Source organism: Tasmannia lanceolata, unplaced genomic scaffold, assembly GCF_043159265.1.
Source record: "Tasmannia lanceolata isolate RefF3 unplaced genomic scaffold, GAP_Taslan_0.1 ptg000015l, whole genome shotgun sequence".
NCBI classification, from domain to species: Eukaryota; Viridiplantae; Streptophyta; class Magnoliopsida; order Canellales; family Winteraceae; genus Tasmannia; species Tasmannia lanceolata.
The window spans coordinates 62,072,143-62,096,942 of NW_027518692.1; the positions used below are offsets into that span (position 1 = coordinate 62,072,143).

Below are 24,800 nucleotides of genomic sequence, written 5' to 3' on the forward strand. Positions count from 1 at the left end.
AAATAGGGCGATGATATTTTCACCCCCAGTAGTACGCATAGACGTCAAAAAGCGTTAAAGTCGCCCACTGTGCACGTGCTCCATGTGAATCAAAAGGAAAGAAATACACAGTTAAAACTTAAAAGGCATTCTTTCATCACCTGCATAGTTCCAGAAGAGAGCTGAGCAAGCATATAGAACACTATCACTGCAGTGCCACTGAAGCAAAAATTAAATAACAAAGATGATATTGAATGCCATATTAAAAAACTTATCAAAACATAATTTATCATATTAAGCACAAAGTTGCTCAAAACCACTATAATGTATTGTTCCAGCCCACTGCAAACCAAGTTGTCCCCAGAAACTAAAGAAATGTAAAACATTGGAAAAACGAAGTTACTCAAAATTAAGTGCAAAAAGACAACATATGCTTAATAGACTTAAAAGCTAATGTAGTTGATTCCATTGTTAATGCTTCCACAGAGGGCTTTCTGCACCAAAAAGAATTCCAATAGGTTTCTGCATTAAAAAAAAAAACACGAAGTATGAGTGAATTTTTGCATTACAAAAGTTGAGTATTATCCAAAGGAATTTATAGACAGCCATTATCTAAAAGAATTTATGTATGAAGTTTACCTCATCTATGGCATAGCTCAAGATTGTTATCATATTATGGAATTTGTCGAGAATCAATGAGACCTTCAAAAAGAAAAGAAAATACATTAAAAATTTTAAAACATATTTATAATTATCTAAGCAAATGTGTAGTTACATTACCTGATTCAATGATTTCAATATCATTATCATGTTGATAAACTTCGATTTCTTCATCATTATCACCATCACATCTAACAGCTCGTAGCCAATCTTGAGTGCAAACCAATGCTTGCACAACCCCAGGACTCATTGAACTTCTGTATTTGTCAAGAACTCTACCACCGGTACTGAAAGCCGACTCTGAAGCAACTGTAGATACCAGAATCAACAAGATATCACGAGCCATTTGAGAAAGTATAGGATACTTTGAGCTGTTAATTTTCCACCAGCTCAAAATGTCGAATTTAGGATCATCTACATGATTCTCTTCTTTCAAATATCGTTCCAGCTCTGATGTCGGCCCAACATCATTCTTTTCAGCACTCATCTTGAAAAATTGTTTTTGTAAACTAGAAATCCTCCTCTCACCAAGAGAAGAAGTTCTACTGTCAACCTCTGAAAATCTTTCAACCGACTGTAAAACTCGCCTTCGCCTTGAACTATGGGCAGATACATACTCATCATAAATCGTAAAGGCCTCATACTTAACAAGTGAAACTTGTGATTCAGCTTCATCCGTAGCATAGATAAGATGGTACATAAAACTCAAATATTTAAGCTTATACCTAGGATCAAGGACAACTGCAATAGCAAGTGAAATACTCAAGAGGGGGGGTGAATTGAATTTAACTCAATATTAGGCCTTTTGAAAATTATCTATAAACCCTAATTGGAATTTTTCTTCACTTAAAACAATATTTGGTTAGTGCAAATATAATTGAAAGAACAAAGTGAAATGCCAAACCAAAACAATAATGGAAATGCAAGAGTGAGAAATTGACACACCGATATATAGTGGTTCGGCCAACGGCCTACTCCACTCTACTCAAGGTCGCACTTGAGGGATTCCACTATAGGAGACCTCCACGATGCCCGGCTCCGAGGCGGTTACAAATCCAAGGGATATTAAACAAGGATGCCCTTACACCTTTACAAAGACTCTCCTTCTCCGCCGAGTTCTAAGCGGTTGCTCTCTAGGGAATTAAAAAGGGAATGCCCTAGCCACCTACACTAGATTTGAAAGAGAATAGCTTGGCTTCTTCTTGAAAGCTTGATGCTCTTTGTAGACCCTTGATTGCTCTTCAAAGATGGTGATTTGCAAGTGAAAGCACTACTATATCCAAACTCAAAAGATTCACAAGTGAAAGGCAAGTTTGGGATGAAAAACAAAAACTCAAGCTAAAATGGATTGCAAATGTTTTTGATGCTTAAGGATGTTTTTCAAAGATCAAGAGAGAGTGAAAAACTTCTCTACATGTTGTATATATAACCACACCAAAGAATATGACCGTTTGGGGGTGGACATATCAAAAACCAATAATTAATTTGAATCCCAACGGCTATTTTTTAGTCTGTCGCGAGGTTCTCGGAGTTCCGAGAACCATTCTCGGAGTTCCGAGAATTCTCGGAGTTCCGAGAAATATTCTCGGAGTTCCGAGACAACGGCCAGAAGAAATAAAATTTCTACTGGACCATTTCTCGGAGTTCCGAGAAATTGTCTCGGAGTTCCGAGAAAGTGTCCAGATGCTACTGGACCTTTTCTCGGAGTTCCGAGGGAACTCTCGGAGTTCCGAGCTCGGAGCTCCGAGAAAAATTCTCGGAGTTCCGAGAAGCCTAAAAATCCGCACTTTTTGATTTTTATTGCAAATTTGATTTTTAGCTTTTGGAACTCAACTCCTATGGTTATTTTGGAATGTTTATGAGGGTCCCAACATGTTGGTCCACCACATAACCATTCACTAATGCATTTTAAGTTCTTAAGTGTTCTTCGAAAAACAAGTTGAAAACACTTTGCCTTGACTTGGAAATCTAAAGAGAAAGGATGTACAATGATACCTATGCAATCTTCAACTTCCCTTTAGTCTTGGTCTTCAATTGATCTTCCATCTTGTGTATGCTTGCTTGAGAGATGAGGTGAGCTTCACTTAGCTCTTTTGACTCTTGTATGGGATATCTCCAAGCATGACCATGTTGTGTGTTGGTTTCTTCAATGATCAATCCTATCTCAAACACAACACTTCGAAGCAAATTGATTAGTATTCAAAAACACAATCAATTATGTTTAGAATCATCAAAACAAGATAGGAGAGTAGACCCTTGGGCTTACAATCTCCCCCTTTTTGATGATGACAAACAAAATTGATTATGAGGTGTGTGTGGAGTGACATAGTAGGCAAGTGAATACTAGAACTCCCCCTCAATATATGCACACATATAAATGATACAAGTTATAAGCAAGTGGTGCATATAGTCAATTGAATAGATAATCAATTTCAAACTTCTCCCCCTTTTGTCATCGACAGAAAGGGTGTAAAAAAAATAGGAGTGGATAACTCCCCCTGAATCAATGCTTATGGTATAAAATTATATAACCAAGTAATGCACATATACCTGTTCATGATCGAGATGTTGACATATGTCAAGATGTTAGGTATTTTAATTAAAGTGAAGATACCTCTCCAACTTAGAAAAACTAAGAAGGCTAAGAATATCAATTGAGTGATTTTTAAGATTAAAAATTTGACATCTCATTCATGCAGATACTACCAAACAAAGATTATATATATAAATACTATATAGATAAGCTGGTTAAAGGCACAAAGTATTTATTTGGCAATTTCTTTGATTTGATCCGCACTCCATATGTTTAAGGCACTTCGGATATAGCAAATTCTATCATCACTAAGGGGTTTTGTAAAGATATCCGCTAATTGTTCTTCAGTGTTGATATATTTTAAGCAAATATCCCCTTTTTTGTGAGTGATCTCTGATGAAGTGGTGCCTAATCTCAATGTGTTTTGTTCTTGAGTGTTGTATGGGGTTCTTTGTTAAGCTTATAGCACTAGTATTGTCACATTGGATGAGAATATTATCCATTTTGATTGCATAGTCCATCAATGTGCTTTTCATCCATAGGACTTGAGCACAGCAAGCTCCAGCTGCCACATATTCTGCTTCTGTTGTGGACAGAGCTACTGAATTTTGCTTCTTGCTAAACCATGAAACAAGTGATTTACCCAAGAATTGGCAAGTCCCACTAGTGCTTTTCCTATCTACTCTACATCCAGCAAAGTCTGCATCTGAATATCCGATGAGAGTGAAGGAAGATGATCTTTCATGCCACAGTCCTAGACTTTGGGTTCCTTTTAAGTACTTGAAGATCTTCTTAACTGCCGATAGGTGAGATTCTTTTGGATCCGATTGAAATCGAGCACAGAGACAGACAGTAAACATAATGTCTGGTCTGCTGGCTGTCAAATAGAGCAAACTACCTATCATACCCCTATACAATTTCTGATCCACAGATTTGCCGAATTCATCTTTTTCTAGCTTAGCAGTAGTACTCATGGGAATTCTTGATGTCTTACTGCTATCCATGCCATACTTCTTTAATAACTCCTTTGTATATTTTTCTTGATTTAAAAATATTCCATTTTTGTATTGTTTAATTTGAAGTCCTAAGAAGTAGGTTAACTCTCCCATCATGCTCATTTCAAATTCATTTTTCATTAAGGTTGCAAATTCATCACACAATTTTTGATTAGTTGAGCCACAGATGGTATCATCCACATAGATTTGGACAAGGAGGATATCATGATTTTCTCTTTTGATAAATAAGGTTTTATCCACCTTTCCCATCTCAAATCCCTTTTCAACTAAGAAAGTGCAAAGCCTCTCATACCAAGCTCTAGGAGCTTGCTTTAATCCATATAAAGCTTTATCAAGCCTGAAGACATGATTTGGATGTTTGAAGTCTTCAAAACCTGGAGGTTGCTCAACATACACTTCCTCTTGGATATAGCCATTTAGGAAGGCACTTTTGACATCCATTTGATATAGTTTAAATCCTTTATGAGATGCATATGCCAAAAGTATCCTAATAGCCTCCATACGGGCAACAGGAGCAAATGTCTCATCATAATCTATCCCTTCCTCCTGATTGTACCCTTGGGCTACAAGCCTAGCTTTATTCCTAGTGATAATTCCATTTTCATCCAATTTATTTCTATACACCCATCTCGTGCCAATGACTGGATGATCACTAGGTCTAGGTACTAGCCTCCATACCTTGTTCCTTTCGAATTGACTCAACTCTTCTTGCATGGCCATCAACCAATATTCATCCTTTTCTGCTTCCTTGATGGATTTTGGTTCTAATTCGGATAGGAATGCCAAATTATTGCTCACACTACGATAGTATGATCTAGTTCTTACTGGCAATGTGGCATCACCTAAGATTTGGGATTCAGGATGATCAACCAATGTTCTCCTATCCCTAGGTAATGAGGCATCATCTTCATTTTCTACTTCCTCACTAGGTGGTGTATGACTAGTAGATGCATGAGGAGGAGCACTCAATTTTGGAAAAAGATGTTCAACGGGTTCATCCTCATCATGTGGCATTTCTTGAGGTGTTGGCTCTCTTTCATCAAATGTCACATGCATGGATTCTTCTACTACTAGGGTTCTCCTATTAAATACTCTATATGCTTTGCTATGAGAAGAATACCCTAAGAATATTCCATCATCCGACTTCTTATCAAATTTATGTAAATTATCTCTAATGTTCAAAATGAAGCATTTACATCCAAACACTCTAAAATAGCTTATATTTGGTTTCAAGTTTTTCCAAAGCTCATAAGGTGTTTTCTTAGAGATTGGCCTTAAGTATACCCTGTTTATGATATAGCAAGCGGTGCTAACCGCTTCCGCCCAAAAATATCTAGGGAGATCATTTTCATGCAACATTGTTCTAGCCATTTCTTGGAGAGTTCGATTCTTTCTTTCTACTACTCCATTTTGTTGAGGTGTTCTAGGTGCGAAAAAATTATGTTTAATGCCATGTTCATTACAGTAAGTGTCAAAGTGTACATTTTCAAATTCCGTTCCATGATCACTTCTAATGTGGGAGATGGCAACACCTTTTTCATTTTGAATTTGATTGCATAATGTTAGGAAGTTTTCATAAGTTTCATCTTTATGTCCTAGAAATATGACCCATGTGAATCGTGAGTAGTCATCAACAACTACAAACACGTACCTCTTTCCACCTAGGCTACTAGTCTTCATTGGTCCAAAAAGATCCATATGAAGTAGCTCCAAAGGGTAGGAAGTTGAAATCATATTTTTAGGTGTAAAAGAGCTTTTCAATTGTTTTCCTAATTGACAAGTTCTACAAATGTGATCCTTGATGAATTTGAACTTAGGCAATCCTCTAACACTTTCTTTTGAGGAGAGGGTCGAAATGAGATCCATTCCGGCATGACCCAACCTCCTATGCCATAGCCAAGAATCCTCACTAATGGCATTTAGACAAGTCACTTTTTGGAGTCTAAGATCATCTAGTCCAATTGTATAAATGTTATTGTCTCTAGACCCTATGAATTTTACTTCTCCATTTATCTTATTTTTAACAATGCATTTGTCGGGATTGAAGACAACTTCAAAACCATTATCACATAATTGACTAATGCTAATAAGATTATGGGACAAGCCATCAACAAAGAGTACATCATGTATGGGAGAGGTAGAGTTACCTATGGTGCCTTCACCTTTGACTTTTCCTTTCTTGTCATCTCCAAAGGTAACTTCTCCACCATCCTTGAGTGATAGGGATGCGAATTGAGTGAGATCTCCGGTCATGTGTCTAGAGCATCCACTATCAAGGTACCATGTGTTCCTCTTGTTGTGGCTTTTAAGGCATACCTACATAGGAATAGGCAAGTGAGATCCCTTAGGTACCCAAATCTTCCTAATCTTGCTATGTTCATTTGTTTTCACTTTAGAGTTCAATTTGATCTTATCTTGTTTAGCATGCAAGCAAGCAACTTTATAATGACCTAACAATCCACAATAAAAGCAAATTTTGGTACTACTAGAGGAGGTCTTTTCAAGTTTGTTTTTATAGTTAGATATTGTGGTATTCCATCTATGTCCAAGTCCACTTTTGTCACTTGACATTCTTTGAAGATTTACAAGTTTATCCAATTTTAATGAACTATTTTCAAATTTTTCAAAGAGTTTCTTGAGTTCATCATATTCAAAAGATAGTTTACCGTTTTCATGCTTTAGTTTGTTATTTTCAATAGAAAGATTTTGTCGATTTTCATTCAAAGTCTTAATGGTAGCATTTAGCTCATGAATCTCTACTTTGCATTTTTCATTTTCATTATCTAAGAATTCATGATCCTTTTTTAACCAACCAAATTCTTTTGTCATGTTAGCAAGAGAATTTTCAAGTGATGCAATTTTATCAAATTGAATTTCAAGTTCATCATTTGCACTTTGTAAGGAATCTAAAACTTCTTGTAAGATAATGACATCATTTAAAGTGTTTACCTCATTGTTGTCATTTGTTGAGGCCATGAAGCACACATTTCTTGCTAATAGGCAATCTTCCCCATCATTTTGTTCGCCTTCGCTTTCAATCTCCTCATCCCATGTGGCGGACATTCCTTTCTTGCCTTCTCTTCTCTTGAAGCGGTTGTTTGAAGTAGGTTCATTGTTGAGTGGACAATCCGGGCGAATGTGTCCAAGCTTCTTGCAACCGTAACATCGGGGTTGAGAAGATCCATCACCAACTTCTTCTTTCTTCTTGAATGGAGGATTGGTCCTTCTATTTCTCATGCCTCCCATGTTTCTTTGCAAGAACTTGATCCTTCTTGTTAGGAGAGCTACTTCATCCTCGATGTCTTCCTTTGCATCTTCACTTTCACCTACATTACAAGCAAAAGCAATTCCTTTTCCTTTTTCGATTTTAGTTTCGATTTCGGGTGCTTTTGTTTTGAAAATCATTTCATGTGTGATCAAGGACCCTATAAGTTCATCTAGGTTCAAAGTGTTCATGTCCTTGGCTTCGGTGATTGCGGAGGTTTTGGATTCCCAAGACAAAGGTAGGGACCTAAGAATTTTAGTTACTAAATCTCTATTGGAAAATTGTTTTCCAAGTCCCCTTAATCCATTTACAAGGTTGATGAATCTAGTGTACATGTCGGCAATTGTTTCATCGGGTGTCATTTGAAAAAGTTCGTATTGTCGAAAAATATGGTTCATTTTAGATTCTTTAACTTGATTGGTTCCTTCATGGGTGACTTCTAGAGTGTCCCAAATTTCCTTAGCCGAATTCAAATTTGATACTCTATTGAATTCTCCGGGAGATAGAGCACAAATGAGAGAATTCATGGCTTTGGCATTGTAATTCGAAGCTTGTTGTTCGGCTTCGGTCCAATCATTTAAATTTCTTGTGGGTAGGATATATTCATTATTAATTGCTCTCCACATTTGATAGTCTTGAGTTAAAAAGATTTTCATTTTAGTTTTCCAAAAACCATAATTTGTACCATCAAAATAGGGTGGCCTAGTGTTTGAATAACCTTCATGATGTTGAGGGTAGTTTGCCATTTTTGAATCTTTACTCTAAACCGGTTAGGGTTTTCAAAAAAAATAGAGACGAGGCTTTGATACCAATTGAAATACTCAAGAGGGGGGGGTGAATTGAATTTAACTCAATATTAGGCCTTTTGAAAATTATCTATAAACCCTAATTGGAATTTTTCTTCACTTAAAACAATATTTGGTTAGTGCAAATATAATTGAAAGAACAAAGTGAAATGCCAAACCAAAACAATAATGGAAATGCAAGAGTGAGAAATTGACACACCGATATATAGTGGTTCGGCCAACGGCCTACTCCACTCTACTCAAGGTCGCACTTGAGGGATTCCACTATAGGAGACCTCCACGATGCCCGGCTCCGAGGCGGTTACAAATTCAAGGGATATTAAACAAGGATGCCCTTACACCTTTACAAAGACTCTCCTTCTCCGCCGAGTTCTAAGCGGTTGCTCTCTAGGGAATTAAAAAGGGAATGCCCTAGCCACCTACACTAGATTTGAAAGAGAATAGCTTGGCTTCTTCTTGAAAGCTTGATGCTCTTTGTAGACCCTTGATTGCTCTTCAAAATGGTGATTTGCAAGTGAAAGCACTATTATATCCAAACTCAAAAGATTCACAAGTGAAAGGCAAGTTTGGGATGAAAAACAAAAACTCAAGCTAAAATGGATTGCAAATGTTTTTGATGCTTAAGGATGTTTTTCAAAGATCAAGAGAGAGTGAAAAACTTCTCTACATGTTGTATATATAACCACACCAAAGAATATGACCGTTTGGGGGTGGACATATCAAAAACCAATAATTAATTTGAATCCCAACGGCTATTTTTTAGTCTGTCGCGAGGTTCTCGGAGTTCCGAGAACCATTCTCGGAGTTCCGAGAATTCTCGGAGTTCCGAGAAATATTCTCGGAGTTCCGAGACAACGGCCAGAAGAAATAAAATTTCTACTGGACCATTTCTCGGAGTTCCGAGAAATTGTCTCGGAGTTCCGAGAAAGTGTCCAGATGCTACTGGACCTTTTCTCGGAGTTCCGAGGGAACTCTCGGAGTTCCGAGCTCGGAGCTCCGAGAAAAATTCTCGGAGTTCCGAGAAGCCTAAAAATCCGCACTTTTTGATTTTTATTGCAAATTTGATTTTTAGCTTTTGGAACTCAACTCCTATGGTTATTTTGGAATGTTTATGAGGGTCCCAACATGTTGGTCCACCACATAACCATTCACTAATGCATTTTAAGTTCTTAAGTGTTCTTCGAAAAACAAGTTGAAAACACTTTGCCTTGACTTGGAAATCTAAAGAGAAAGGATGTACAATGATACCTATGCAATCTTCAACTTCCCTTTAGTCTTGGTCTTCAATTGATCTTCCATCTTGTGTATGCTTGCTTGAGAGATGAGGTGAGCTTCACTTAGCTCTTTTGACTCTTGTATGGGATATCTCCAAGCATGACCATGTTGTGTGTTGGTTTCTTCAATGATCAATCCTATCTCAAACACAACACTTCGAAGCAAATTGATTAGTATTCAAAAACACAATCAATTATGTTTAGAATCATCAAAACAAGATAGGAGAGTAGACCCTTGGGCTTACAGCAAGCATCACATTGCACTCCCTCCAATATTTATCAAACTTACTTTGCATCTTAGTAGCCATTTGGTTAATAGATACATCTTCGTGTATAGCCATTCCAAGCAAGTGTTCTTGAATCGCAAAAACCTCATGAAAATACAAATTTGCAGTTGTATATTTATGCCCAGAGAAAAGCTTTGTAGCATCATAAAAGACTTTTAATAATCGGCAAATAATTTTAGCATTCTTCCAATCAACAACAGTAGGGGCTTCTCTTGCAAAGATGGCATCTCGTGTCTGTAAGCGAGTGAAGGCACTCTCAAACTGTAATGCAGACTCTAGCATAAGAAAGGTGGAGTTCCATCTTGTAGCCACATCTATACATAAGCCTCTCTTACTTGAAAGCCTCTTTTGCAAAATGCATTCTTCAAACAACTGTTTTCTTGCTTGTGAACCCCGAACATATTTAACACTTTCTCGAATAACATCAACCGATTCTTTAATCTCATTTAGCTCATCTTGCACTATGAGATTGATGACATGTGCAGCACAACGAACGTGAAAAAATCGACCTTCTTGTAGTAACATGCCTTTCCTTGAAAGAACCGGAACAAGTGTCCTAACAGCAACTGTGTTATTTGAGGCCTTATCTAGGGTAATGGTACTTAACTTGCTTATATTCCAATCAATCAAGCACAATTCAATTGCATTCGCAATAACATCTCCCCCATGTGGAGCTGGAACCATACAAAAATTCAGAATCTTCTTATGTAACTTCCAATTATCATCAATGAAATGTGCTGTAAGACATAAATAACCTAAAGTCTGATTAGATGTCCACATGTCGGCAGTTAAAGAAACTCGATGACATACACCAATCAATCTTTTCAGTTTAAGTTTCTCCTCTCCATATATATTCAACAACTCTTTCCTTATAGTTGTGCGTGATATAACTTTGAGTCGAGGTTGGATAACCATCATAAAATCTCTAAAGGCATCCTTGTCAACTATGTTAAATGGAAGTTCGAGCTTAATTATAAAAATAGCCAACTCTCTTCGAGCTCGATCTTGGTCAAACATCCAAGGCATAACACCCGCCCCTTCCTCCACATCATCGCCATCTCTAACGAATTTAAAAGACAATAACTTCTTGCTCTTATCTCGTGAGGTATAAGGGATGCATGTCTTATCCAAATGTCGTTTAAGACTACTAGTGCTACTGCTACTTGGGCATGCAAATAATTTCTTGCAATAATTACACTTAGCCCTCTCATCTATTCCATCAGGTTCTTTTTCTTTGGTAAAATGATTCCATACAACAGATTTAGTTGAATATGCTCTTTTTTTAGATGTTTGTGTCGAGGAGTCTCCAGGAGTGCTAACAGTATTAGTAGCATTTTCAGAAGAATCCAAGACCTAAACAAATATTCACAAATTACCATTTCTTAAGTTTGGTGGAAATAAAATAAAAAGTAAATCTTACAAGAATGAAATAAATGCATCGTTATAATAAATAAATAAGAAGCAATTCTCACCGGAATATCGTAGTTCTCATTAATATCATCCTCCATCATCATTCAATAAGGGGACTCACTTCAAAAGAGGTGTAATCACTAATCCAATGAGATTTTTTGAGGCTTTTGAACAAACCTGCTGTGGTACCCTGATCCCGCGAGAGGGGTGTGGGGCGCGAGCCGCCGCTCTCTCTCTCTTGGTCTCTCGTATCCACGCGATTGGCGTGTGCATTTTAATATTGATTTGAATTCGTCTTTTATGTGAACTTGGGATCACTAAGGCAATCCGAATTCCACACGAAAGAGACTGACAGAGTCGCCACCTAGATGTGGGATCTAGGACCCGTAATTAACCAGAAATCTAGACTCGCTACCTGGTTACGAGAATGGAAGGTATGGGGAGTTATCCACCACATGCACCATTCTTGCCCGATAATCGGTCTTCGATTCCAAAAGCTAACTCTTTTAAATTTATTTTAAATGGCTCATTCAACTCTATGTTAATGTGCGAACTAAGTGACATGCATCCTATGATCTAATTTCAATGTGAATCCTAAATGTGTATCTTGATTTATTAATTTGTCTGGATTCAATCTAAGTGAAAGTTCTCCTAAAATTCTAATTTCATGGAAAGTCCTAAGTGATTTGATTAAGCATTTACAAGAAAATTAATATACAAAACACCACAATTTGTTTGTGGTGCCGACTCGCGGGTGGTATGCCATCAGACATCCAAGCTGCCTACGTACCCAAGCCTCACTGGGATCAGAGTCGACGTAGTTCGGTGCACCTAAGCTAAGTTACATATGCCTAACTCAACTAAGACACCGACCTAGACGGGATTGACTGTTTCAACAGTTTTAGGAGAAGTTATTTAATTCAAGTTGAAGATTTTATTATCTTAGGATTTCATCTAAGATGCTATATGATTCTCATCTAAATGCAAATGGTCCCTTAGACTAATGCAGGTTTGCCTTACATCCTAGTTTACTAGGCTTGTCCTAGGGAAAGATTGGGTGACTAGTGTAACTAGACCTATGGCACGGTTGCTATACATAGCAAGCGTCCGTGATGAGGCCGGACTCCTGACTCTAGGACTCCCTAAAACCTAAGACTCCCTAAAACTTAGGACACGACACGACACGACACCAGTGTTCCTAAATTGGGCTCTAAGGGTTCCTAAAGGAATTTTGAATCCACCGGCTCTTGGGAATCTCGAATTCTTTTGGGTTTGTGGAAACTTTTAGAGTTTTCTTGAAGCTTTTATTATCTGAAGGTATTTAGTGTGTTTGGTAGCTTTTAAAGTTGTTTATTTAGAAGGTTTTAGTTTCATTTGAAATTTTTAGTGGTCTTTTGGTTAATGGCTTTTAACGGATTTTTATCAGTGGATTTTAAATGGGTGAATTTTAGTTTTGTTAATTTTAGGTTGGATGTACTTTAGATTAATGTCTTTCGATTTTGGTTTGGAAAATGACGTTAACACAACCAAGTTTTGACAATTGCACAAATTCGACAAACCATTGACCATTAAAAGATCTGACAAATGCAGCCCACTAAAACTGTCGTAACTCTTTAACCGCTTGGCCAAATTCAACGTACAAACATGCGTTGGAAAGATCTTTTATAGGGCTACAACTTTGTAGTTCTCCATTGTTTGTAAATCTGTGATTTAGAGGTTCGAATTTGTGTTGCAAACAAAAGGACAGCAACATTAAACTGGAAATGCCTAAAGGTGTGCCGCAACCATTTTGGACTTAACTTTTTAACCGCTCGCTGTCTGATCTAGCACGAATACTCGTTGGAAACGGCACGAAAATATCTACGACTTTGTAGTTAACCATTTCCCACGATTCTGTTGTTTAGAGGTCGAAAAATCTGTTTAAAGTCTAACAGCTAGCACTATGACGGGAATGATATTGGCACCCCCATGTTTTCTTTTGATAGTTCTTATTTTTTTAGTGATTAAAAGACGGTGAATATGAAAAATGGCTTGAATGGGCCTGAGATTAGATTCAAATGGGATGTTTGAAAAAGGGGTTGTTTTTATCTACTTGGCAAGGTGGGGTATGGATATTGGGTTCTTGAGATTGAGTGGGGGCTGTTGTTATCAAATTGGAGTGGGGGCTGTTGTTATCAATTGAAAGATGGAGGTTTTGTAAGCCAAATTAAATGGGTTTTGATAATTCATGTAAAATTCAAGTTTTCTTTCTTGTAAATGTTCAAAATTTTTAATGAATTGTTTTCCCAAAAGAAATCTAAATTCCCTAACAAGCCAATGATTTCAACATCCCATTGCAAATAGGTTCTAATGACCCTGACACATTAATTATATTTAGCATAAGTGAGAACATGACCAAGGCCAAACTAGTACAAAATTAAACATGACATCAACCAAAATATACGCAAAACAACACTCAATCCTACAAATATAGAAAAGAAAATAAAATTCCAAAAGACATACCTTTTTGTAGACGATATTCCATGCAAACTTATGGAGAAGAGGGATTTGGTCTAGAGAGAGGGCTTGAATTTTCTAAGAGAGGGGTTCTCTCCTCTTTTCTTTTTTTTCCTTCTTTTCTTTGGTGAGATGAGAGGGTATTTATAGGAGAATGGGATAGGAGGTTAGGTGAGGTTAGGTGAGGTTAGGTAAGGTTAGGTGAGGTTAGGTGATGTTAGGTGAGGTTAGGTGAGGTTAGGTGAGGTTTGGATGGTTATGATGGGAGGAGAGGTTAGGTGAGGTTAGGTGAGGTTTGAATGGTTAGGATGAGAGGAGAGGTTAGGTGGTTTTGGATGGTTAGACCCAGGTCATGATCTGCCATTGATCTAACGATTTACGGAAATCGGGTCTCGGAATGGAATCAGGGTCCGGGCTATGAAGTGATCCTAGCTTATTTTGTCCCGATTGATGATCCGTAAAGTCAGATCAAGATATTAATGACCTAAAACATATAAATCAATGATAGAGGGGGTTCTCACATGGATTTAACACACTAATTTATTTGTTGATTAAAACAAAACAAAATGGGGTGTCCACAGATGCCCCTCTTTGGTAGAGATGACGTAGTCATTGAATACCAAAGTTAAAAATGACAGAACCATTTTGCGTAGCTTTAATCGACAAAGGACTCTCTAGACACAACGCACCTTAACATAATGCAAAACCTTAGATGAAACCCTAGAACTTGAATAATAAAAAAAACTCGATGCGGCGCCGTTCACAAACGGGCAATTAGAGAATGAGATATCATTTTCGAATGGATTCTGAAGGGAAAGGACAAAGATCGCTCTCAAACAGTTTTTAGAAGGAGATGAGACGCCGCTCACAAGCGGGTTCAACGAGGATAAGAAGCATTCCCAAATGGACTTGGATAATGAGGCACCGTTCACAAACGGCCTCAAGGAGGATAGAAAACCATTCACAGATGGACTCGAGAAATGAGGCACCGTTCACAAACGGGCTCAAGGAGAAGACAAGACCATTCACAAATGGACTCGAGAAATGAGGCACCGTTCACAAACGGGCTCAAGGAGAAGACAAGACCATTCACAAATGGACTCGAGAAATGAGGCACCGTTCACAAACGGGCTCAAGGAGGACGATACCATTCACAAATGGATTCGAGAAAAGAGGCACCATTCACAAACGGACTCAAGGATAAGACAAGACCATTCACAAATGGACTCGAGAAATGGGGCACCATTCACAAACGGGCTCAAGGAGAAGACGAGACCATTCACAAATGGACTCGAGAAATGAGGCACCGTTCACAAACGGGCTCAAGGAGAAGACGAGACCATTCACAAATGGATTCGAGAAATGAGGCACCGTTCACAAACGGGTTCAAGGAGAAGACGAGACCATTCACAAATGGACTCGAGAAATGAGGCACCTTTCACAAGAGGGCTCAAAGAGGACATGAGACCATTCACAAATGGACTCAGAAAATGAGACACCGTTCACAAACGGGTTCAAGGAGAAGACGAGACCATTCACCAATGGACTAGAGAAATGAGGCACCATTCACAAACGGGCTCAAGGAGGACATGAGACCATTCACAAATGGACTCAAAAAATGAGACACCGTTCACAAACGGGTTCAAGAAGAAGACGAGACCATTCACAAATGGACTCGAGAAATGAGGCGGCCCCCGTTCACAAACGGGCTCGAAGAATTTAGAGATTTTTTATGAACTTGAATTTGACGTAGGATTGGATTTTTTATTTTTTATTTAATTAAGGATTTGGATTTGATAATTTTTTTTTATTTTTGGAAAATGAGGTACCGTCCGCAAACGGGCTCAAGGAGAAGATGAGACCATTCACAAATGGCCTCGAGAAAAGAGGCACCGTTCACAAACGGGCTCAAAGAGGACATGAGACCATTCACAAATGGACTCAGAGAATGAGAAACCTGTTCACAAACGGGTTCAAGGAGAAGACGAGACCATTCACAAATGGACTCGAGAAATGATGCACCTTTCACAAAAGGGCTTAAAGAGGACATGAGATTTTTCATGAACTTGAATTTGACGTAAGATTGGATTTGTTTGAATCGGGGATTGGATTTGATGAATTTTTTTTATTTTTGAGAAATGAGGTACCGTCCGCAAACGGGCTCAAGGAAAAGACGAGACCATTCACAAATGGCCTCGAGAAAAGAGGCACCGTTCACAAACGGGCTCAAAGAATTTAGAGGTTTTCATGAATTTGAATTCGACGTAGAATTGGATTTTTTTTTAATTAAGGATTTGGATTTGATAAATTTTTTTTATTTTTGGAAAATGAGGTACCGTCCGCAAACGGGCTCAAGGAGAAGATGAGACCATTCACAAATGGGCTCGAGAAATGAGGCACCGTTCACAAACGGGCTCGACGACACAAGATAGCTTTGATTGATGAATTCAACAATGAAAAATTTAGAGATTTTTATGAATTTGAATTTGACGTAGGATTGGATTTTTTGAATTGGGGATTGGATTTGATGAATTTTTGATTTTTTGAGAAATGAGGCACCGTCCACAAACGGGCTCAAGGAGGACATGAGACCATTCATAAATGAACTCAGAAAATGAGGCACCGTTCACAAATGGGCTCAAGGAGAAGACGAAACCATTCACAAATGGACTCGAGAGATGAGGCACCGTTCACAAACGGGCTCAAGGAGAAGACGAGGCCATTTGCAAATGGGCTCGAGAAAAGAGGTACCGTTCACAAACGGGCTCGAAGAATTTAGAGATTTTCCATGAACTTGAATTTGACGTAAGATTGGATTTGATGAATTTTTTATTTTTTTGAACTCAATGAAATCGGGGATATTATGGATCGTGCCCGACAAAGATGTTGGAAACTAGGACTTTGACGAATGATGAAACGGCAAACCTTTGGAACGAAGAACCATTACTAGCAAGAATGGATTAGGAACATTTTTATGAAACTTCAACAAGATTTTTCTCAAAGAGACTGCTGGTCTTGTCTTCTGGGGATTTTGATAACTGAAACCTTGAACAAGACATTTGAGATTGGTAATTTAGAACAACGACTCTCTTGGATATTAACATGGAAAAGCGGGATCTGCTTCTTGACAGGTGTTTAGATAAACATTTCTTGACCAGGATAACTAACCGGAAGGGAATTATGAATTTGAATGGTTCATCTTTCTGAGAAATTGGCTCAACCACCATTGCATCTGAGGTTCTTCCAAGCTTAAGGTGCCTTCCTGGGGTATGATCTTTTTACGGAAGCTGGGCTTTCTGATGTTTCTACTTCTGAATTTTTCTGAGCTGATCTTCTTTGAAATGAAGTTGTTTGACTAAATTCTCGAGCTCTTTCAGGTATAATTGCAGGGAGCTGCCTAGGCCTGGCCTCCTTCACCAAGACAGTTACATCATTTGGACATAGGAACGACAATTGACTCTTTCTAAAGAGAAAACTTAGATGAAAGGCACTACTCAAAGGATTGAGCAGCCCTGAAGGAGTGAACTTAGAATAATAAAGATTGACTGACTATACTGACAAACATAGTGATGCTTCTGACTTAGTTAATGTTTTGTTTGGTAAGTCTATCCTTTCAAGGAATAGTTTTTCAATTGGTAAACACCGGACTTCTTCCTCGAAACAGTAATGCCTCAAGAATTTAATTACGACCCCTAAGATTGCTTAGCTTCAATGCCCCCAGTTTTGAGGATATCACTTGAATTTGCTTGAACTTCAGTTGATCTTCAGTCTTGATACCGGCTGTTGCCTTCTTATACTGATTCTCTTACCGTGACCAAGTCACCTCTTCAGGGTTTTTAACTTGGCGGACCGCGCTAGCCTTAACTTTTGCCTGAACCACCTTTCTAGGTTTTCGATCCAGCAGGCTATCCCCTTAGCTTTTGCCTAAGCCGCCCTTTCGGGTTTTCAACTTAGCAGGGGAATGATCTTAAATTTTGCCTAGACCGCCCTTTCAGGTTTTCAGTCTAGCAGATCTTCAAACTCCGTTATTTTTCTTATTCATCATCATTTCATTTTTTTATTGTATCTCAGGACCTAGCTCATTAGTTCTGAACACCAGAAGGACTTTTATAGGTAGGATAGGGCTTTTCAAAGAATGGCTTAAGGCTCAACAAAGATTTCGACCGAACCTGTGAACAGGTCGCCTACATATCCCAAGGTAGGAATCAGGTCGTGTGTAGTTCAGGGCGAATGCCCCTAGTTTGAAGATAAATTGTTTGATTTTTTTTTCTTTTTTCTTTTCTTTCTGGAACAATTAACTTCTCTTCTTTTGGAACTTGTCCCTCTCTTTTTTTTTTTTTGAAAGGATTGAATTTCTTTTCCTTTTTGAATCGACCGAACTCGGTTCAACCGAGTTGCCTACGTACCCCAGTATAGGGATCAGGTCTCGCGTAGTTCGGGGGAATGCCCCAAGTTTGATGGGTTTTCAAGAAAATTTGATTTAGGCTCGAAGGGTTTGCAAATCGGTATTCTTTTGACATTGGGTTTTGATTTTGGGATTTAATCGGCCAAAGGAGGCCTTTCGATGTTCAGATTGGGAATCGATCTAGGTTACTAGAGTCCCTCTGGTACTGATTATTTTTTTTCTCTTTTGTTTTTTTTTTTTTCGCGGAGTTTGACGGCATTTCCAGGTAAGAGATAATGGATCTTCTTCTTTCAAGATTCTAATACGTGCTTTTGACTTTCATAGAGCGAAACTTGTTCTTTGACATCCTCCATCTATGGATTCGTACTCTCGATATCTGATGATCACTTTTCATTGTTTGCTTTTGAACTTTTCATCTTGAATTTGTTGGCTTTATGAATTTGAGAACCAAGGTCATTGATTGGAAATATGAAAGTTGTTTCCACTCTATGCCCCTTGTATAGCATATATCTTCTCACTTTCTTCATTTTCTTTGAGCTTTCCATCTATGTCTTGCCCCTGGTATCGGTTGTAGCTTTTCTAGACAATCTTCTTATTCTTGAAATAATTTTATCAATTCTTCACACTCTTTAGAGGGTAATGTATTTTCAATCGGCATTCACTGAATCAAAGTTTCAGTGCCAGTGTTTATCATTTCAATTTCATCTTTGAAAGGTTGGGATTGGCGCTCCTCCTCTCGTTCAAGTAATTGCTGTGACTCAAGTGGAGTTTCGTCAATTTTGTCCTCATTTGAGGAGGGAGTCTTATTTTAAGATCAGAAGCACACTTAAGAACAGACACAAGTGAACTTTTTGGAACTGACTGAAATTTTATTTAAAGAAAAGCTATTACATCAGACGACCTATCCTGAACATGCTCACGATTCACAACTCTAAATAAGAAAGAGAAACAGAAGATAACTTGCCTGGACTAGGCATTGACCTTTAACTGTAAGACCGGACTCAACAATTATACTGACCATGATGACTGACTCAACATAAAATAGTAAGTGACTAAAACTTTAACTGCTGCAACTGTTTGGCGTTGAAGGCTCGGCGAAGGCTGGTTCGTTCTGAACATCATCATGGCTGATACTTTCAATTTTGGACAATGATGACTGATTCGCATAGGGAAATGCCCCTAGCTCAATGATTCTGAGAGTGAACTCTGAAGGACTTAGCAAAATAATCTTGAAAAAGGTAGCCCCTAGAGGAGGAACAGACCAGGGGTACAAGCAAGATTGGATTATCTGGACCAGGCATGATCAGATCATGAGAACGCATAATCGAAAGATTGTGAGATTCTGCATCTGCCAGTTAGGGGATGGCATGAAGATACGATCGAATCGTATGACAGAAGAACGAAAGACGCACGATCAAAAGATTAGATGAGATAGCATAAGATTGCTTTCAACGGATAGATCATGAATGACTAATCCTATGAGATCTTTGAAAATTATGGGATTTATATCCTAACCCAAAGGGAAATTTTTTTTTTTTTTTTTTTTTCACATTTTATCAGTGTTACCTGAAGGCATCAACCCTAATCCTAATCTATCGGAGTGGAGAGAGAATCTCGACTCATGACTTTGTTCGTGTATCTAAGGACCGATCGTGACCATTGGAAGATGGACCACGGCCTAATCTAGACACCAATGGGTAGGATATCCTAAACTAGGCTCACACACATGATGCACATGTGTTCGTATACTACATGCATGTGTGGGTTAATCTAGGGGTAAGGCCAAGAGTTCCCTTAGCGCGAATCCCTGTTCGATATACTGTACCAGTGTCCGGCGTATCAGTACGTGAACAAGAGATCCGTTTACGTACCATAAAGGTACTAGGCTAAGGGTGGAATGCTTCTCTAGCACAGAGGCACCAGGTGATGAAATCCCAGTCAACCATGCTAGATAACACTCCGGGTTCCTAAAATAGGACGTGTGTGCACGTGAGATGCAAGAGTTTAGATGCAAGTGATGTAAGTGTGTGCAATATGTTTGCGCAATCTATGATGCCCTCAGGTTTTGTTAGGTTAAGTTCGAGTAAAATGTGATGAGAAAATAAAACAAGACAAACTAATCTAACAAGTATAGAGTTTTTATGAGCCAGTTAAATTAAATTCAAATGAATTATCTTTTGAAATTTTAATGAAGTTAGGTGGTCCCCAGCAGAGTCGCCAAACTGTGGTACCCTGATCCCGCGAGAGGGGTGTGGGGCGCGAGCCGCCGCTCTCTCTCTCTTGGTCTCTCGTATCCACGCGATTGGCGTGTGCATTTTAATATTGATTTGAATTCGTCTTTTATGTGAACTTGGGATCACTAAGGCAATCCGAATTCCACACGAAAGAGACTGACAGAGTCGCCACCTAGATGTGGGATCTAGGACCCGTAATTAACCAGAAATCTAGACTCGCTACCTGGTTACGAGAATGGAAGGTATGGGGAGTTATCCACCACATGCACCATTCTTGCCCGATAATCGGTCTTCGATTCCAAAAGCTAACTCTTTTAAATTTATTTTAAATGGCTCATTCAACTCTATGTTAATGTGCGAACTAAGTGACATGCATCCTATGATCTAATTTCAATGTGAATCCTAAATGTGTATCTTGATTTATTAATTTGTCTGGATTCAATCTAAGTGAAAGTTCTCCTAAAATTCTAATTTCATGGAAAGTCCTAAGTGATTTGATTAAGCATTTACAAGAAAATTAATATACAAAACACCACAATTTGTTTGTGGTGCCGACTCGCGGGTGGTATGCCATCAGACATCCAAGCTGCCTACGTACCCAAGCCTCACTGGGATCAGAGTCGACGTAGTTCGGTGCACCTAAGCTAAGTTACATATGCCTAACTCAACTAAGACACCGACCTAGACGGGATTGACTGTTTCAACAGTTTTAGGAGAAGTTATTTAATTCAAGTTGAAGATTTTATTATCTTAGGATTTCATCTAAGATGCTATATGATTCTCATCTAAATGCAAATGGTCCCTTAGACTAATGCAGGTTTGCCTTACATCCTAGTTTACTAGGCTTGTCCTAGGGAAAGATTGGGTGACTAGTGTAACTAGACCTATGGCACGGTTGCTATACATAGCAAGCGTCCGTGATGAGGCCGGACTCCTGACTCTAGGACTCCCTAAAACCTAAGACTCCCTAAAACTTAGGACACGACACGACACGACACCAGTGTTCCTAAATTGGGCTCTAAGGGTTCCTAAAGGAATTTTGAATCCACCGGCTCTTGGGAATCTCGAATTCTTTTGGGTTTGTGGAAACTTTTAGAGTTTTCTTGAAGCTTTTATTATCTGAAGGTATTTAGTGTGTTTGGTAGCTTTTAAAGTTGTTTATTTAGAAGGTTTTAGTTTCATTTGAAATTTTTAGTGGTCTTTTGGTTAATGGCTTTTAACGGATTTTTATCAGTGGATTTTAAATGGGTGAATTTTAGTTTTGTTAATTTTAGGTTGGATGTACTTTAGATTAATGTCTTTCGATTTTGGTTTGGAAAATGACGTTAACACAACCAAGTTTTGACAATTGCACAAATTCGACAAACCATTGACCATTAAAAGATCTGACAAATGCAGCCCACTAAAACTGTCGTAACTCTTTAACCGCTTGGCCAAATTCAACGTACAAACATGCGTTGGAAAGATCTTTTATAGGGCTACAACTTTGTAGTTCTCCATTGTTTGTAAATCTGTGATTTAGAGGTTCGAATTTGTGTTGCAAACAAAAGGACAGCAACATTAAACTGGAAATGCCTAAAGGTGTGCCGCAACCATTTTGGACTTAACTTTTTAACCGCTCGCTGTCTGATCTAGCACGAATACTCGTTGGAAACGGCACGAAAATATCTACGACTTTGTAGTTAACCATTTCCCACGATTCTGTTGTTTAGAGGTCGAAAAATCTGTTTAAAGTCTAACAGCTAGCACTATGACGGGAATGATATTGGCACCCCCATGTTTTCTTTTGATAGTTCTTATTTTTTTAGTGATTAAAAGACGGTGAATATGAAAAATGGCTTGAATGGGCCTGAGATTAGATTCAAATGGGATGTTTGAAAAAGGGGTTGTTTTTATCTACTTGGCAAGGTGGGGTATGGATATTGGGTTCTTGAGATTGAGTGGGGGCTGTTGTTATCAAATTGGAGTGGGGGCTGTTGTTATCAATTGAAAGATGGAGGTTTTGTAAGCCAAATTAAATGGGTTTTGATAATTCATGTAAAATTCAAGTTTTCTTTCTTGTAAATGTTCAAAATTTTTAATGAATTGTTTTCCCAAAAGAAATCTAAATTCCCTAACAAGCCAATGATTTCAACATCCCATTGCAAATAGGTTCTAATGACCCTGACACATTAATTATATTTAGCATAAGTGAGAACATGACCAAGGCCAAACTAGTACAAAATTAAACATGACATCAACCAAAATATACGCAAAACAACACTCAATCCTACAAATATAGAAAAGAAAATAAAATTCCAAAAGACATACCTTTTTGTAGACGATATTCCATGCAAACTTATGGAGAAGAGGGATTTGGTCTAGAGAGAGGGCTTGAATTTTCTAAGAGAGGGGTTCTCTCCTCTTTTCTTTTTTTTCCTTCTTTTCTTTGGTGAGATGAGAGGGTATTTATAGGAGAATGGGATAGGAGGTTAGGTGAGGTTAGGTGAGGTTAGGTAAGGTTAGGTGAGGTTAGGTGATGTTAGGTGAGGTTAGGTGAGGTTAGGTGAGGTTTGGATGGTTATGATGGGAGGAGAGGTTAGGTGAGGTTAGGTGAGGTTTGAATGGTTAGGATGAGAGGAGAGGTTAGGTGGTTTTGGATGGTTAGACCCAGGTCATGATCTGCCATTGATCTAACGATTTACGGAAATCGGGTCTCGGAATGGAATCAGGGTCCGGGCTATGAAGTGATCCTAGCTTATTTTGTCCCGATTGATGATCCGTAAAGTCAGATCAAGATATTAATGACCTAAAACATATAAATCAATGATAGAGGGGGTTCTCACATGGATTTAACACACTAATTTATTTGTTGATTAAAACAAAACAAAATGGGGTGTCCACACCTGCAGGGGAGAATTAGAAAAAAAGCAATGAGAAATGAGGAGATTGAGAACAACAAACACTACAGAGATTGCATGTAAAAACAACAAACACTACCATTCTAACCAAAATACAAACACCTAGCTTGTCTCCACTTGGCATTTTGGTGATAGAAATTACCTAGTACACTAGGTCATGTTTGGAAGTCATGAAATATTTTTCTCCATGGAATTTTAGTTTATCCAGTGGTAGGAGATGGGCAAAGAGGGTGTGAAAGGGAGAGAATTGAGGGGGCATGAGTAAAGAAAGGGTGAGAAGTGGCTGAAGAACAGAGAAAAAAAAACTCTAGTCAAAATAAGTCCCCCCCCCCCCATTTTTCAACCACTTCGGACCATCTCATAGCTCCTGCCCTCTCAACTCTCTCCCTACCCCTCTCATCACTTGGTAAACTAATATTCAATGAAAAAGAATTTCACAGTTGCAAACATGGCCTAAGAGGAAACAAATAATTAAGCACCAATATAATAGTTTATACAATTAACATGGGTGAACAGAGGAAATATGTTTGATGAATTCAGCCAAACATAGTTTGAATTAATTCTACATCAAAAGGAGTTGTGAAAAATTCAGATCAGGCAACTTCGTGTCAGTACTTCGAGAGGACTTGGACTGGTTCCATATAATCAAAAGGACTTGTTAACTGTATAACCGAACTGAATTTCTGATATAAGCACTTGTAAGCCTCTTGAAGGGAAATGAGAATGACAGAATATTGGTCTCTGCAAATGCATTTGTTGATATTGGCTTCTGATCAAGTCCGTAGCTATGAAAAGTATAGTTGCATTTCTACTCTGACCTTGTATCATTGGAAATGCTAGTTATTGCAAACATTTCGAGAACAAGATACCATGTCCGCTTTGCCGGAGGTTGAGGTGTAGAGACAGACAAAAAAATGAGCATGTGGTAGAAACTATGCAGACTAATATAGATCGAGAACAAGAAAGAGAGGAGAATAGCAAAGGGCAACTTTCTCATGGAGAAACTAAATGAGACTGACAGAGCAGAGTAGGAAGTTTCATCGCGCATGACCATAATCAAATAGCTCTTAACATTGAACCCAAATGGATGCTTCTAGCTCATAGTTATAGAGGGTTTTCTTTCGCATACAAATCTCTAGAGATAACTATTACAATTTGAAATAGAAAACATTTGTATAAAAAAATCAAAGACAGTCAAAATAGTTAGCAACGGATCGAATGAGCACACATACCTTTTATTGCTTCAGAGATCAAAGAGATAAATTCCAATACAACACATGAACTTCATTAATTTGGTTTTAAGGCTGAGAGTTATGAACAAATCTCAGACATTTCAAATTTTCAATTGGCACAGGTTCAAAGTATAAACAGAACAAAAAGGCAATTTCGAAAGGCTTATGAAAGATGAACACTTACCGTTCACATAGGATTCCAAATTAGGCTTCAAACTAGAAGCTTCTTGACCACAGTCAATCGACCCTCGTTTTGGGGGTTTTCTAATTTTTTAGGGTTTTAAGAAAATCATAGGAAGATTA

At 38.3% G+C, this 24,800-nt stretch overlaps 1 protein-coding gene across 3 annotated transcripts in view; it reads right to left on the reverse strand.

Moving 5' to 3' along the window:
- Positions 1 to 210: 210 nt before the first annotated feature.
- Positions 211 to 24,800, reverse strand: part of LOC143892886 (uncharacterized) — a 28,896-nt gene continuing 4,306 nt past the window's right edge. Inside the window, exons 2-5 of one of the 3 annotated variants that reach the window (XM_077397796.1) lie at positions 11,293 to 11,407; positions 760 to 948; positions 619 to 681; positions 211 to 501 (exon numbers count right to left, since the gene is read on the reverse strand). The gene's annotated coding sequence lies outside the window, so the exon portion shown is untranslated. Of the gene's footprint in view, positions 502 to 618; positions 682 to 759; positions 949 to 9,785; positions 11,174 to 11,292; positions 11,408 to 24,800 lie in introns of those variants that run through there. The other 2 variants (XM_077397795.1, XM_077397797.1) reach the window with 2 other exon arrangements.